This window comes from Schistocerca serialis, chromosome 2 (genome assembly GCF_023864345.2).
Source record: "Schistocerca serialis cubense isolate TAMUIC-IGC-003099 chromosome 2, iqSchSeri2.2, whole genome shotgun sequence".
Classification (NCBI taxonomy): Eukaryota; Metazoa; Arthropoda; class Insecta; order Orthoptera; family Acrididae; genus Schistocerca; species Schistocerca serialis.
Genome location: NC_064639.1, coordinates 770,012,736 through 770,029,361, shown reverse-complemented (window position 1 = coordinate 770,029,361; position 16,626 = coordinate 770,012,736). Strand labels below are relative to the sequence as shown.

Below are 16,626 nucleotides of genomic sequence, written 5' to 3'. Positions count from 1 at the left end.
TGATAAATGCAACATGGTGCTGCATTCTTCGAAGACTGAGGAGCAGATTTTTCAATGGGCCCTAACGAGATTTATCAATAAAATTATATAAAAAACTTAACTCTGACCGAACAAACATGAAGGCCCAACAGTACCTACCGGCCGCCGTGTCAATCTCAGCCCACAAGCGCCCCTGGAAGCGGATTCGGAGGGGCATGTGGTCAGCACACCACTCTCCCTGCCGTATGTCTTTTTATGAGACCGGAGCTGCTGCTTTTCAAATCAAGTAGCTCCTCAGTTTGCCTCACACGGGCTGAGTGCGTCCTGCTTGCCAACAACGCTCGGCAGACCGAATGGTCATCCATGCAAGTGCTAGCCCAGCCCGACAGCGCTTAACTTCGGTGATCTGACGGGAACCGGTGTTACCACTGCGGCAAGGCCGTTGGCTAGTAAAATTATATAGGTTGAGTAAAATAACAATGCATTAAAGAGCAATGAGGTAGCGCCGAATAGCTGTTTCTTTCCTGAATCATTAATGAGAACTGAAAGGTGGTATCCTTGTCAACGAGGACACTGATCCCGTCGGTGGAACAGAAATCAGTCGCGGCGCTCGTAAAGAAACTATTAAGATAGTCGCTAGGTGATAAATAAATTACAAGGGAACCTGCAGACGCTGCTCTACTGAAAGCGAAAGAAATGCAATGAACGACAGTGGGACGCATGTGCCCTTCCAGATCTAATTAACGTCACTGTTGTTATAAACCTTGCTCATAACGTCTCTCCAGCTCTTCTATACGGAGAAGCCAAAATGGAACTACACCGGAAAATGTTCATATATCTTACGCGAAATAAGTCATCTTAGTTCATGAAAAGGATAACTGGTTTTTGCAGACTTTGTCCAGTTTCCTAATAATCTCTCTGCTATTCAAATTCCGTTGTCACGAACTCCCAAAAACATATTTCGAGAAAGTTTTATTCTGAGCGCGCCATAAAACCTCTTCAGTTTCCTAGAAGAACATGTCTTTTTATCTGATTTAATGCACAGAAAACTGAAATTGTAGAATTTTAATAGATGGTAAAGTCGAGCTACTGCACTAAATTGAAAGATGACCACAGAAATACCTGCACAGGAAAATATAAGCAAAATGAAGAAGTAATTGAAGTCACGCCTTATTCGTATTTAGTGTATTGGCGAACCTCTTTATTGGAAGGTAATGCCTCTACTTACGAGACGATTAGGACGGTGTGCGTGAAGTCGGCAGCGTGTTTCCGAACTAATGCAAATCCGAAAAAATTGTTCCAATGGCTCTGAGCACTATGGGACTTAACATCTGAGGTCATCAGTCCCCTAGAACTTAGAACTACTTAAACATAACTAACCTAAGGACATCACACACATCCATGCCCGAGGCATGATTCGAACCTGCGACCGTAGCAGCAGCGCGGTTCCGGACTGAAGCGCCTAGAACCGCTCGGCCACAGAGGCCGGCAATGCAACTCCACGTCATTAACGCTGAACGTAACCACTATGAAATTCTGTACCTTTTCTTTTATGCATTTAGTATGATATTCAAGTTCTTGCACGAAGCGCCAGGGTCCATCGCTTGCACCAGTTTTGACGATTTCTGTGGTGACTACCTAATCACCAAGACACCAGATGTCAGCATCCGTTAGTTTCATCTGTGCGGTTCACTGGTGACAGGATCGTCATCACTGGGAACTACACGTAACGTTGAATCAACACATTCTACATTAACTCAGCAACTCTGCAGTCTTCAGCAATACGCTGAGTCGTGTGCAGACAGGCCCGCTGGTCTAAGTACCATTTCTACGTTTAAATGCCAAATTTTTGTTCGGCTATCTTCTTTCTAGACATGTTCAATAACCCACGGTATTAAATTCGCATTAGTTAGCGTCTTCAGGTAAAAGTTTTGTTCTTGCACAGTGACGCACTGCATCTGATTGGAGTGGGTTTGGGGAGTAAGGGTCACTTAAGTTATACGAGTTATATGAGGCAATGTCAACAAGCAGAAAATTCGTTTCTGACGACAGCGTACCAGAGGAAGGTGATGACCGTGCTGTATGCTGTAACAGCTGACTCGGCTGGCAAACGTACCGCACTTGTTACTTAAATCTTCATTTCTGATGGGTAATACTACTAGTGATAGTTACAGTCGCGAAGTTACCCGCAGGTAATGCCAGAAGTCGAGACATCTCTGTCCTACTATGTCCTATTCTGAGTTCTGGCAACTGCATCGAAATAATACGCACCCACGTCACAATTCAACGGAATCACAACTGGTCGGCGAAGATGACGTTCTTCAGCTAATCTGTCAAGTTATTTCTTTTCCCTGTTGGATAAATAGCACCAGTTGCACCTTGGCATCACATTTGAAGCGATACCTCACACTGAGCCAAGATGAGAGAAATAACTGCTATCCTGTGTACATAACAATTCTGGCAGTCGTGGGTTCTGACTAAGAAAAACCTTCGAGTCAATGGTCGTAATTTACAGTCCATTTTATTTATCTCAATACATAGCTAACACTTGGTTCAAGAATCATAAAAGAAGGTTGTATACCTGGAAGAATCCTGGAGATAGTAAAAGGTATCAGATAGATTATATAATGGTAAGACAGAGATTTAGGAACCAGGTTTTACACTGTAAGACATTTCCAGGGGCAGATGTGGATTCTGACCACAATATATTGGTTATGAACTGCAGATTGAAACTGAAGATACTGCAAAAAGGTGGGAATTTAAGGAGATGGGACATGGATAAACTGAAAGAACCAGAGGTTGTAGAGAGTTTCAGGGAGAGCATAAGGGAACAATTGACAGGAATGGGGGAAAGAAATACAGTGGAAGAAGAATGGGTAGCTCTGAGGGATGAAGTAGTGAAGGCAGCAGAGGATCAAGTAGGTAAAAAGACGAGGGCTAATAGAAATCCTTGGGTAACAGAAGAAATATAGAATTTAATTGATGAAAGGAGAAAATATAAAAATGCAGTAAATGAAGCAGGCAAAAAGGAATACAAACGTCTCAAAAATGAGATCGACAGGAAGTGCAAAATGGCTAAGCAGGGATGGCTAGAGGACAAATGTAAGGATGTAGAGGCTTATCTCACTAGGGGTAAGATAGATACTGCCTACAGGAAAATTAAAGAGACCTTTGGAGAGAAGAGAACCACTTGTATGAATATCAAGAGCTCAGATGGCAACCCAGTTCTAAGCAAAGAAGGGAAGGCAGAAAGGTGGAAGGAGTATATAGAGGGTTTATACAAGGGCGATGTACTTGAGGACAATATTATGGAAATGGAAGAGGATGTAGATGAAGATGAAGTGGGAGATAAGATACTGCGTGAAGAGTTTGACAGAGCACTGAAAGACCTGAGTCGAAACAAGGCCCCGGGAGTAGACAACATTCCATTAGAACTACTGATGGCCTTGGGAGAGCCAGTCATGACAAAACTCTACCATCTGGTGAACAAGATGTATGAGACAGGCGAAATACCCACAGACTTCAAGAAGAATATAATAATTCCAATCCCAAAGAAAGCAGGTGTTGACAGATGTGAAAATTACCGAACTATCAGTTTAATAAGTCACAGCTGCAAAATACTAACGCGAATTCTTTACAGACGAATGGAAAAACTAGTAGAAGCGGACCTCGGGGAAGATCAGTTTGGATTCCGTAGAAATGTTGGAACACGTGAGGCAATACTAACCTTACGACTTATCTTAGAAGAAAGATTAAGAAAAGGCAAACCTACGTTTCTAGCATTTGTAGACTTAGAGAAATGCTTTTGACAACGTTGACTGGAATACTCTCTTTCAAATTCTGAAGGTGGCAGGGGTAAAATACAGGGAGCGAAAGGCTATTTACAATTTGTACAGAAACCAGATGGCAGTTATAAGAGTCGAGGGGCATGAAAGGGAAGCAGTGGTTGGGAAAGGAGTGAGACAGGGTTGCAGCCTCTCCCCGATGTTATTCAATCTGTATATTGAGCAAGCAGTAAAGGAAACAAAAGAAAAATTCGGAGTAGGTATTAAAATTCATGGAGAAGAAGTAAAAACTTTGAGGTTTGCCGATGACATTGTAATTCTGTCAGAGACAGCAAAGGACTTGGAAGAGCAGTTGAACGGAATGGACAGTGTCTTGAAAGGAGGATATAAGATGAACATCAACAAAAGCAAAACGAGGATAATGGAATGTAGTCAAATTAAATCGGGTGATGCTGAGGGGATTAGATTAGGTAATGAGACACTTAAAGTAGTAAAGGAGTTTTGCTATTTAGGGAGTACAATAACGGATGATGGTCGATGTAGAGAGGATATAAAATGTAGACTGGCAATGGCAAGGAAATCGTTTCTGAAGAAGAGAAATTTGCTAACATCGAGTATAGATTTAATTGTCAGGAAGTCGTTTCTGAAAGTATTTGTATGGAGTGTAGCCATGTATGGAAGTGAAACATGGACGATAACCAGTTTGGACAAGAAGAGAATAGAAGCTTTTGAAATGTGGTGCTACAGAAGAATGCTGAAGATAAGATGGGTAGACCACGTAACTAATGAGGAGGTATTGAATAGGATTGGGGAGAAGAGAAGTTTGTGGCACAACTTGACCAGAAGAAGGGATCGGTTGGTAGGACATGTTTTGAGGCATCAAGGGATCACAAATTTAGCATTGGAGGGCAGCGTGGAGGGTAAAAATCGTAGAGGGAGACCAAGAGATCAATACACTAAGCAGATTCAGAAGGATGTAGGTTGCAGTAGGTACTGGGAGATGAAGAAGTTTGCACAGGATAGAGTAGCATGGAAAGCTGCATCAAACCAGTCTCAGGACTGAAGACCACAACAACAACAACATTTCCAAATATATACGCGTCATGTATTATTTGAAAACTACAGTTTCCTTCAAAAATCAAAAGTTTATATTCTCCTCAGCGTATAAAAACTAAATGTGAGTTGTTTAAGTAGACATTTAAAAAAATTATTTTCGAACTATGTCTGCTAACATCTCTGACAAGAAGGAATGCTATCTTACCTCTGACGGTGTATTTGCAACGAATGATAATACTGACGAATACATAACGATGGCAATTACGGTCTTTACGATTGGAAGACTGTACCGTGTGACAAAACTAGCTCGCGAGTAGCTATCAGAGAGAAGAAGAATCACGTGATACCTAAGAAAAAGTTGGACAGAGGAATTGCAAAAGGTAATAATGCTTAATTCTTGAAGAGGACGGGGATGATGATATGAAGGTGAGAAGGAAAGGAGCACTAGAAATTCTGAATTATTGCTGCCAATATATCTGAAGCTGACGGGGCCGTACTCTGGCAGAAGTCTAACCGCCTGGAAAACAACATTATTCCTAAGTACCTACGGGCGACAAGGCTATATTAGGAGGTGTACAAACTGTTTAAGTCTTATGTGAAGTACTCTACTGCCGTCACAACTGTAACACAGCTACTTAAGCCAATGATATGAAACATACAGGATAACCGAAGCTTGGTGCCTGATCAGGAACACTGGGGCGCAGTCGAAGCCCCCATGTAGAGACCTGATCAAAGAGTGGAGAGACTTCTCGTGCATCTTTGTGGCTGCTTTGCATTTATATAGAACGCACGTGGACCAAGATCGCATTTGTAGTCTATAGGCTGGCGTGGGCGAATACAGACGCTAGACCGATTCCTCTTGACCAAATCTGATTTTCTCCAGAGTATTTAACGGGGTCCATTCATTCAGACCCAAGACACCAAAACTAGCTTCTTGCACAAGGATGCAGCGACAGTTATGTACAAGTCGGTGAAGTGGCGAAAAATTCGAGGGCCTGAACCAAACCTTCTATTCATGCTATCGGCGGTGAGACAGTTGAGTGGGATTAGGGAGGATGGCGATTCAGGTAGCCATTCGACCATCCTGATTTACGTTTTCCGAGGTGTGCGTACGTAGCTTACGGCAAATGCCAAGATGGTTCCTTTGAAAGGCACGGGCGGTTTCCTTCTATATCTTTCCCCTTGCGTTCGGTCTCTAATGACCTCGGCGTCGACTGGACGTTAACCACTAATTTTCCTTAATCATATATGGCCTACAAATCTATAATTTTAGACAGTTATTTCATGCCTAAGTTCTCAAAAACAATAGTAAACAGCGCTACACCTAGGCAAACCTGCAAGAAAAGCAAGTTACGACCTGGCCATAGCGGGAGGACCATAGCGTCAACGCCCAAGAAAAAGGAGGCGTTGCAATAACAGCGCACACTACAATATTCCTACAAGGGGGTGCTCACACGATACACATTTGTATGCCGATGTCCAGAATGGAACAACAAATAACATTTACTGGCCATTTTTCTACAATACTTGTCATATACTATCACTGTGACAATTATCTGTTCACATTGTCATACGTATTAACCCATGTTTCGTGTGAATAAACCCCTGGCCTCAAATTCTGATGCTTAAATATAACGTACTAGGTCTTTTTTCTTTTGTTTCGAGAGAGTGTAGACTCTTTCGCACATCATAATTCTTATTCTCGCAGCTTTTCAAACCAAATCCCACAGTAAAACTTTTTCAGACTTTTCTCGCTGGCCTCCTGAGAGTTTAAATATGTGGAGTTCTTTAAAGTTGATGTTTCTCTCTATTGTGCACGCTATAGCAGATGTGGCTGCCTAACAACTTCTTTCATGTGATTCGATGGCTCAGCAGTAAAGTGCCAAAGAATTTTAGGGAAGTGTGGTTATTTTGAAAAGTACCCAACGTACAGCACCAGTGTGACACATTCTTGAGTACCGCTCGAGTGTCTGGGATCCCCACCAGGTCGAATTAAAGGAAAACGTTGAAGCAATTCAGGGGAGGGGGGAGGTTCCAAATTTGATAACGGTAGGTTCAATCAAACCATGAGTATTGCCAAGGTGCTTCGTGCACAAAAGTTGGACTCCATGGAGGGAAGACAGCGTTCTTTTTGCAGAATACTATTGAGAAAATTTAGAGAACCCACATCTGAAGCTGACTGCAGAATGATTCTACTCTGCCTCCACCGTACATTTCACGTAAGGACTACGAAGATAAGAGAAATTGAGGCTTGTACGGAGGCATTTACACAATTGATTTTCCCACGCTCTATTTACGAATGGAGCTGGAGAGGACATTACTTACAGTGGCAGAAGGTAGCCTCCGCCATGCAACGTACGATGCCTTGCGCAGTATGTATATAGATGTGGACTACAGATCCTCCTATAACTGACTGGGAAAGTCAGTTAAAAGGTCAGAGGAACGCAACGGCGTAACACCTCCAACACAATCATGCTAAGTAAGGCACTGTGGTGTCCCACAAATTTTTCGGATTGACGACTGCTTTACCTTTAAGTAACTTACTTTACCATATCGTCCGTGAGGTATTTATTATTTACACTTTACCTCCTCCTCCTTTGGGGCATACACAATGAGGTGACAAAAGCCATGGGATACGTCCTAATATCGTATCGGACTTCCTTTAGCCGGCGTACGAGCTGCAGTAACTCGACGTGGCATGGATTCAAAAAGCCTCTGGGAAGCCCCCTACAGAAATATTGAGCCATGCTGGCTCTACAGCTGTCTATAATTGCGAAAGTGTGGCCGGTGCAGGATTGTGTGCACGAACTGACCTCTCGATTATGTCCCATAAATGTTAGATGGGAGACCTGTCGAGTGATCAGGGTGTCCAAATCATTCGCTCGAACTGACCAGAATGTTCTTCAAGCCAATCGTGAGCAATTATGGCCCGAAGACATGGTGCATCGTCGTCCATAAAAATTTCACTGTCGTTTGGGAACGAAGTCCATGTACGGTTGGAAATGGTCTCCAAGTAGACGAACATAACCACTTCCAGTCCAGTTGGACCAGATGGCCCAGTGCATTCCTTTTAAACACAGCACACACCATCACGGAGCCACCACTAGCTTCCACAGTGCATTGCTGACCACTTACATCTATGGCTTTCTGGGGTTTGCGCCACTATCGAACCCTCCAATCAGCTCTTACCAACTGAAATCGGGACTCACCTGACCACGACCGCGGTTTTGCAGTCGTCTAGGGTCCAACCGATATCCTCACGAGCCAAGGACAGGCGCTGTAGGCGATGTTGTACTGTTAGCAAAGGCATTCACGTCCGTCATCTGCTGCCATAGCCCATTAACGGCAAATTTCACCGCACGGTCCTAACGGATAGGTTCATCGTACGTCCGAGATTGATTTCTGCGATTATTAGTGTTAGCACTGACAACACTGCGCAAACGCCGCTGACCTCGGTGGTTAAGTGAAGGCCTTCGGTCACTGCAATGTCCCTGCTGGGAGGTAATGCCTGTAATCTGGTGTTATCGACACACTCTTGACATTGTGGATCTCGAAATTTTGAATTCTCTAACTATTTGACAGAGCACTGAAAGATCTGAGTCGAAGCAAGGCCCCGGGAGTAGACAACATTCCATTAGAACTACTGACGACCTTGGGAGAGCCAGTCCCGACAAAACTCTACCATCTGGTGAGCAAGATGTATGAGACAGGCGAAATACCCTCAGACTTCAAGAAGAATGTAATAGTTCCAATCCCAAAGAAAGCAGGTGTTAACAGATGTGAACATTACCGAACTATCAGTTTAATAAGTCATAGCTGCAAAATACTAACACTAATTCTTTACAGACGAATTGAAAAACTGGTAGAAGCTGACCAGAAGATCAGTTTGGATTCCGTAGAAATATTGGAACACGTGAGGCAATACTGACCCTACGACTTATCTTAGAAGAAAGATTAAGGAAAGGCAAACCTTCTTTTCTAGCATTTGTAGACTTCGAGAAAGCTTTTGACAATGTTGGCTGGAATACTCTCTTTCAAATTCTAAGGGTGGCAGGGGTAAAATACAGGGAGCGAAAGGCTATTTACAATTTGTACAGAAACCAGATGGCAGTTATAAGAGTGGAGGGGCATGGAAGGGAAGCAGTTGTTGGGAAGGGAGTGAGACAGGGTTGTAGCCTCTCCCCGATGTTATTCAACCGGTATATTGACCAAGCAGTAAAGGAAACAAAAGAAAAATTCGGAGTAGGTATTAAAATCCACGGAGAAGAAATAAAAACTTTGAGGTTCGCCAATGACATTGCAATTCTGTCAGAGACAGCAAAGGACTTGGAAGAGCAGTTGAACGAAATGGATAGTGTCTTGAAAGTAGGATATAAGATGAACATCAACAAAAGTAAAACGAGTATAATATAATGGAATTTTGCGAATGTAGTCGAATTAAGTCGGGTGATGCTGAGGGAATTAGATGAGGAAATGAGACACTTGAAGTAGTAAAGGAGTTTTGCTATTTGGGGAGCAAAATAACTGACGATGGTCGAAGTAGAGAGGATATAAAATGTAGACTGGCAATGGCAAGGAAAGCGTTTCTGAAGAAGAGAAATTTTTTAACATCGAGTATTAATTTAAGTATCAGGAAGTCGCTTCTGAAAGTATTAGTATGGAGTGTAGCCATGTATGGAAGTGAAACATGGACGATAAATAGTTTGGACAAGAAGAGAATAGAAGCTTTCGAAATGCGGTGCTACAGAAGAATGCTGAAGATTAGATTGGTAGATCACGTAACTAATGAGGAGGTATTGAATAGAATTGGGGAGAAGATGAGTTTGTGGCATAACTTGACAAGAAGAAGGGATCGGTTGGTAGGACGTGTTCTGAGGCATCAAGGGATCACAAATTTAGCATTGGAGGGCACCGTGGAGGGTAAAAATCGTAGAGGGAGACCAAGAGATGAATACACTAAGCAGATTAAGAAGGATGTAGGTTGCAGTAAGTACTGGGAGATGATGAAGCTAGCACAGGATAGAGTAGCATGGAGAGCTGCATCAAACCAGTCTCAGGACTGAAGACCACAACAACAACAATTTCCGAAATGGAATGTCCCATGCGTCTAACACTTACTACCATTCCGCGTTAAAAGCCTGGTAATTCTCACTGTTCGGCCATAATCACGTTGGATACGGTTTCACATGAATCACCCGAGTACAAATTATGGCTCCGCCAATGCACTGCCTTTTTATACCTTGTGTACTCGATAATATCGGCAACTGTAAATGTGCACATCGCTATCCCACGACTTCAGTGGTCGTGCGTCGAGTGGACAAGGACAATGGCAGCTGCAACTGCGGCGCGCGACCTAGCCCACGGCACCTTGTGCGTAACGGTGCGCCGGCCGCAGCTGCGGCGGAGGTGCAGACAGCTGGCTACCGGCGTCTGCACGCCACGCAAATCGGTCGTCGACCGCCGGTCGGCCAGCAAAAGACGCCGGCACCGCCACTTTCGTCCGACACGCTACGCGCCGCGGTCACTGACCACCTCCCGCTGAGCCGCAGTGCTTCCTAGGACAGCACAAGACGCTCACAGTAAACGGTTATAAAGAAGCAAACGGTCTACTGAGTTGTTCTCACTGCTACTGTGTATCTCACAAGGCGTTCCGCTTGAGCAACATTTTCCCGCGTAGTGAATAAAGGATTGTATATCTCATTCTACTGTATCTAGTTTTTGCAAGGCGTCTCACGCGTCTTTGACACTCTTAATAATCCATTAAAAAAAGTGAGATACCAAAAGCAGTCTACTGCAAGTGACAGAACGAACGCAAATGGAGAAACTTGTTCTTGTGTAGTTAGCACTCTTAACATGTCTTGTGCGAGATGCAACCAAGTTTCTCTCCTAATAGAACGATATATATTTTTAATGCCATCCGGTAGCTGTTGATGCAAGGAACATATCAAGTTTACAAAAATGGAATGCCTTTGTCCGAACAAGATAGGGAGATTACGGTTTCAGGTCCCCTCAACGCAGCAACAAGCCCGGAATGGGCAAGGTGATCAGCCACGCTATACGTGGATGTCTATTACGATGGGAAATTTGAAAACTGAGGGCTGTTCATGAACACGGGCAACACTGCAGTGCCGCTCTTCATTTGCGCATGCACCACGTAAAGAAAAAATATGAGAGCCAGCTTCATTAGGGACCGAGCACAAGCTCCGATTGGACACTGTGTCCTAATTATTCCATACTACTAGTATCACAATGAGAAGTACTAAGCAAAACTGGCACACGCCTTGCCTTTCAATTAAATTGAGAATCAAATACTCCAAAAATCCATTCCTTATGACTCAGTCAGTAGGCAACGTCACAAGTAACAGATGTCCAATTTCGTAAACATTAGCAATAGCCAATAATTTCATTTTTGCGCATTTGATTATCAGGCAACAGAAAAATTGAAAAAAGCCAAGACACAAGAACAAATAGGAACACATGTTAGGAAACTGGGTAACTACGATGTAACTTGAGTTTCCTTCCGTTGGCTTTTAAACGGTAACTCAAACCGAATGTCATCTAACATCACTCAACTACCTTTTACTGTGTGGCCCACAAATATGATTTCATTTGCCTCTTTCTGTATAGCACGGAAGGATGGCCGTGACGGACACCATCCGTTAATTTACCTGCCATATCCGTCAACGTCGCTCGACAATTGTCCCAACTATGGCGATCCGCTTGGTATGAGTGACAGATGGCCGTCTCACGAACACGTAAGAATCATTGGTGCTACTTGTAATGTCTGTCACCACAGAACGATTTCCAGGGTGCAACGAGATATTCTACTATTGTAATATTCTGTGACTACTAATTCGATTCCGAAGTTGCGTTAACTACAGAGGAAAAATGAAGTACAGAAACACAAGGACTTAGGTAGAGTGTCGACATACGGCAGGGGACAGACAGTATCAGATCCTTTTATAAAGAACTCTGTAAACATTTTCCTTTCTTCGAAAATTGCACCCGGAGACAATGTTACAAAATTAAGATGACACGTAGACACTTACGAGCATTTTACTTTTGTTGAATTATCCGAAGAACCGATTATGGACCTAAAGGCTTATCTGGAACAAGAAACAGCAGCATATATACCTCAGTAAGGGGAGAATCCCATTGGCACCACGAGCGTAGTTCTGTTCATAAAACGACTGTATCACGAACCTTAGTCCTTTTGGATGAGACTGTAACAAATAATTACCAGTTCGCTGATCGCTATTTAACAATTTCCTCACTTTACAACAGCGAGGTCAACCAGATACTGAGCAATTTTCCGAGAGATGCTCACTAAATAACTTAAACCAAATCGCACTTTATTGATTACTGGGTTGTACATATTTGAAGTCCCAAACCAATCATCATACTCTCTTACCCATAAAAAACTATAAGTGAAAACAGGAAAAAAGGAATATTACACGAAGAAACGAGGCCCGTCATCGACGTCGTTCAGGAGTGGAATAGAAGCTAGTCGCGAGTGTAAGAAACTACCCATCATTTGCCTGAATTGATTAGGCAAATTACGAAACAGCTGAGTGGAAGAGGATTTGATCCCGACCTTCAGAATACTAGTCAGAAGACACCTGCCATTACATCGCCTCGCTCGATGTGAATCAGTATGGTTTATTCTTTGTCTCCCTCTCCTTTTTCGGGAGACGTTTTGATCTTATGAACTGCTCCATCGGGCAGTAGAAAATTATCTGCTGGATGTCTTCAAGGTGGTTTAGGGATTATGGCGGAAAACCTAAATCAAGGTATATAGGACGGTATCTGAAAGTTTCCCCCCTTGGCACTGACCGGTGTCTTAAAATTTACAGCCTACCTTAGTTGGTCCGTTCCTTATTCGACTGATGTAGACTGCCCGTCAAGACGCTGTGTATAAGCTTGCTCCACTGTAATACTGAATGGGAACCAGAGCTTCAGGCCACCTCCAATAATGAGAGCGACGTGGACGCAGATGCACGAAACGGGAAGCACGCCTCGTCATCCTCGGCTGGCTGTTTCCGCCCGCCGCAGCTGTCGCGCCTGATGACTGATGGCCTAAACCGAGCGGTAATGTTCTGCTACGAGCTGTGTGTCCTACTCTATGGGCAAACAGTCCAGTTAACGCTTCGTGCCACGGCGCTCACTGTGCTCTTGCTCCTAATATTCAAGCGTCCATGAACAACCGCAAAATTCTAACTTATCGCTGGAATGTTTCACACATTCGTTACCTCGGCCAACTGTAAAATGAATTGCGCAGGGTACGTCTACAGTGAGCTTTATGAGCAGTCGTCTACGACCGCCGTGGTAGACTTGTTTCACAGTGTTGAAACTGTTGTTACATTAGCCAGCAAAGCTATCAACCCTAGCTGTAAACATCACATTGGGTATCTTTACATACACACATACTTACATACATAATTCGATGTCGTTCATTGATAACTACTTCCAGGAAACAAAACAAATGCCTACGGAAGTAAGTCATTTCCGTCACACTCTATAAACAACCGCCGTAAACTATACTTCAGTAAACTGTCACAAAAAAATAACTCTTACGGTGGTTCAGGATATCTGCTTCGTTCCTTGGAGAAGCTGTTACTATACATTGTGTTTTTTTAATACGGGGTGGTCAAGGTAAAACTTTCAGTGCTTTGTTCTCCACTACCTTGCAGAAGATGAGACGGCAATGAAATGCATGAATGCAACTGAGACTGGGATCACAAGTATCTGAACGCAGCCAATGAATCTTTGGGTGAGTCCGTATTTTACGACCATGAGTCAACAGCCACCCCTAGCAGCGTCGATCACCCGCTGTGTGCCCACACCCTTCCCCAAGTGTGACTCACCTAATGGTGCCTCCTGTCTGCGGTAAATAAACGCCTAACTAGTACGCACAACTCTTACAACTGTCACTGAACTAGATTACAGTGTACGTACTCTTCTGTGGCAAACGATGAGCGTCACTGTGACGAACACTTAGAAAACGTATCTCTAAGCGAAACAAGACGCGTAAGACACTGATTTGTGTACAGAACGCTAACAAGTTGAACAATGTTGCCAAAGGCAGAGTTAACATGCAGTAATACAAAAAATAAATAAATAAAACAGGAAAGAAGCAACTGAAAATAAACATTACGAATTATTTCTCCCAGGTGCATAACTGCAAACTCGCTGTAGCTTATGGCGTTGACGCGTTCATGTATCTGGCTTAGCACCTCTTTGTGTGCACTAATAATTGATGATAACCATAGCACAAATATCATTCACAAAACCACAACGCCAGGCACCTTCAGCGACAATGCTAGAACGCGCTTTCAGTTATCAGCAAATAACGGTGCAAAGGAACAACTGATCAACATTAAAGATCTACTCGTATTAATCAGATGACATAGCTACAGTTCCTGTGGTCACAACATCTGATATCTCAGCAAGCAAATGTTGTTAATCACAATTGTTTGAATATTTACATTTGCTTACATCTACAGAGCACTTCATTTTCTGGAAGTTTTCATCGGATTTATATGCAAGTATAACAAATCTCTATTGGCAATGCCACAAGCAGTCAAATTTTTGCAAGAGCACGTAAACACACATTGTAAACAATGGAAAACGACGATGTTTTCGCTCACCTTAAAAACACGTGATGTCTCCTGAAAGCTGATTTGGCGGCGTCCCGCTAACAATTGTTGTGTGAAGAGGGTACCGAAACGACTCCGGATTACTATAGGCTTCGCACGACGATTTCAGTCATCCACACGAACTCTCGGCACAGAGAAACAGCCGCCAACACAGACCGAGACGCACTACGCTCGCTCACCGCCAGAGATGCTACCAACTACCACGTCCCCCACCATGGCGGCCGGCGTCTCGCACTTTCGGCCAATAGCGGCGCAGCTTTCGGTCAGCCAATGGCTGACGCCGTTGCATCGCTCACCGCGCGAAACGCTCTACAGCGCAAGTAAGACGCGATATCTTACTCATCTTCGTTATGCTTTTAATTAAAACTGAATTGATAACAAGGTCGTCTGGAGGTCTATTAACACTGCTAATAAACCTAATGACGTGACAGGCAAGTGTCCGATACATTCTAAAAATGGAAAGGAGATAATGGTAACGTCCCGTCGACGACGATGTTATTTGAGGCTTAACACTCACTTGCTTCTGTTGGACAAGTATGCAGACGGAAATCGGCTGCGTCCTTCCGAAAGGAACCATTATGTGATTTGCCTTAAGTGGTCAGTGGAAGGATAGAAACATTAAATCTGGTTGACCGGATCGAGATTTGAATCTGCTCCTCCTGAATGCGAGACCAGTTACGTAACAATTGCGTCACATCACTTCTAAGAAATCGATAATTCGATTTTGAAAATTTCGAGGCCAAACCACCCTCATAACTTAACATTACTATCAGATAATACAGGAACTGATTTGGAATTAAAAAGCGGCATGTTATACAAATATTCATTCATTTAATGAACATTTTAGCGACTGTATTTTCAAATTTCCTGATGATTGAAAGAACGTCTTCCAGAATCTGCAATAGTTAACTAATTTTGTTTTGGCGACGTGAATTAACACATTCAAATTGGTAAGTTTGGTGTGGTTATCGACCATCGTAAAATGTAGAACTTAAATTCACCATGTGTTGCAGCTTACGGCTGCTTTGACTGTAAGTGCCTGTGATCACAAAAAATCAAAATAACTGTACACAGAAATAAATAGTTTCAGGAGAATTAATAAACCATTGTATAAGAAAACGAACACGTAATATGAATTAGATAACACAAATGAGACCTGAACCCACTAAAGAGCCATGAAGTTGATTTGAAATTTAAACTTGTTGAGTTCAGAGATGAATACTGCAGTAGATCTACACGAGTAAAGGGAGGGTAAACGAAACTGAATTTGTTTAACAAAAAAGAAATTGGCCAAGTGCCTCGTTTTTACAATGGAGAATTTTGAAATAGAAATTCACGTATAAACAATGCAAAATGTACACTTTATAGCAAATGCATCGTTATAGGTATGATTGTTTACTGTTCGATATTCGAAGTAGATTCTGCAGATACTCAGTTTACTACAAAGAAGTGCCTGAATTAACCCAATGGCTGACGTAGCGGGTCTTCTTTATATGTGTCTGCATTTCTTCCGTTTCTGTATACATCCACAATGCTAAACAACAAACAAATCCGTCGCTAATTAGTTACCATGATGATGTTGCCATTTGGCGAAAAGCACCTATGATTTCATAGTAGACTAAGGCTAAATTCACATAACGGAAATCTGACGCGCATTTCAAACCACGTGTTTAGCTATCTAACATTCGTCTTACAACTGATAATATCAGCGCGCGTCAACGCAGCACTCACTGAAAAAAAATCCTTAGACGCAGACGAACGGGCGTTGACGCGTAGTTAGAAAGAAAGATAGATGGTGCCCGTATGGGCTGTTCAGTTGATCACACGTTTCCGTCGTAGTTAGATGAATTTTGTGCGTGTTACTGTTACTTTTCTTCGTTAGACGTTGTGAAAAATAAGTGAAACGAAGTGTGAAAATATTGACATCGAGCTACTGATTGACGAAGTAGAAAAAAAAGACAGCTTTTTTGAATACAGCGTAGGAATTGTATAAAAATAAAGTTTTGATACGACGACCTTCGCAAGAACTGGTTTTGATCTCCTGTGAGGGAACTGACGCAAGAAAAAGAAAAACATGGGTAAGAAAAGTTCCAACGTTAATAAGTATACGGTCTGGATGTTCTCAATTCTACCTTCGTTAACAAAATAGT

At 42.8% G+C, this 16,626-nt stretch overlaps 1 protein-coding gene and 1 pseudogene across 1 annotated transcript in view; both read right to left on the bottom strand.

The window, feature by feature from the left end:
- Nucleotides 1-14,662, bottom strand: part of LOC126457989 (protein singed) — a 338,656-nt gene extending 323,994 nt beyond the window's left edge. Inside the window, exon 1 of the mRNA XM_050094755.1 lies at nt 14,468-14,662. The gene's annotated coding sequence lies outside the window, so the exon portion shown is untranslated. The remainder of the gene's footprint in view (nt 1-14,467) is intronic.
- On the bottom strand, nt 309-426 carry LOC126459738 (5S ribosomal RNA; annotated as a pseudogene).
- Nucleotides 14,663-16,626: the final 1,964 nt, after the last annotated feature.